This window comes from Haliaeetus leucocephalus, unplaced genomic scaffold (assembly GCF_000737465.1).
Source record: "Haliaeetus leucocephalus isolate CR32 unplaced genomic scaffold, Haliaeetus_leucocephalus-4.0 Scaffold173, whole genome shotgun sequence".
Lineage (NCBI taxonomy): Eukaryota > Metazoa > Chordata > Aves > Accipitriformes > Accipitridae > Haliaeetus > Haliaeetus leucocephalus.
Genome location: NW_010972609.1, coordinates 14,877,637 through 14,878,332, shown reverse-complemented (window position 1 = coordinate 14,878,332; position 696 = coordinate 14,877,637).

Here is a 696-nt window from a genome sequence, read left to right as displayed (position 1 = left end):
ATTCATCAAAATAAATACAAATATAGATACTACAAATAATTTAAATTGTGTTTAACACCACCAGTCAGTGTTGAATCTTCCTCGCGTCTCATAAATAGAAGATAATCGTTCGCAAAGCTGTGCCACTCAAAACACGTGGACGCTTCACTAGAAGTCCTTTACGAAAGTCTTTGGTTTTTCTTTAAATGCATCTCAGGCAAAGCTCAGGGCTCTTTGCTCAGCAGCCTCAACGGGCTTGGAGAAAACCAAGCTGCTTCCAGCTCTCTTCTTTGCTTTCCTTCATTGGTACCCTGTCCCATTTCAGTCCAAGACACTTGATCTGGTTTATCATCCAGTGGTATGCTCTACAGGCAGCAAGAGAAAGCAGGTTAGTTAAACGAACAGGACAGCGGGGTGGGAAAAAAAAAAGGGGGGGGGGCTTTAAAGGGAGACTAAGTGTTCAGCACTGATTTTCACAGATGACGTATTTTTAGCAAATTCTGCAAGGAAAGCGCCGCCAAGTGCCATTTCTTCCCCCCCCCCCCCCAACGCAGCCGTACTTCTCGGCGCCCTGCAGGAGCCCGGCTCCCACCAGGAGTTCCAGCGATGCACGGGGAAAGCGGGAGCGAGCCCCAAAAGCTCCTGCGCTGGAGCGGCCGGGCAGCACGGCCCGGTTTCGGGGTGCGGGCCGGCAGCGAGCCGGAGCGGAGGCGGCGG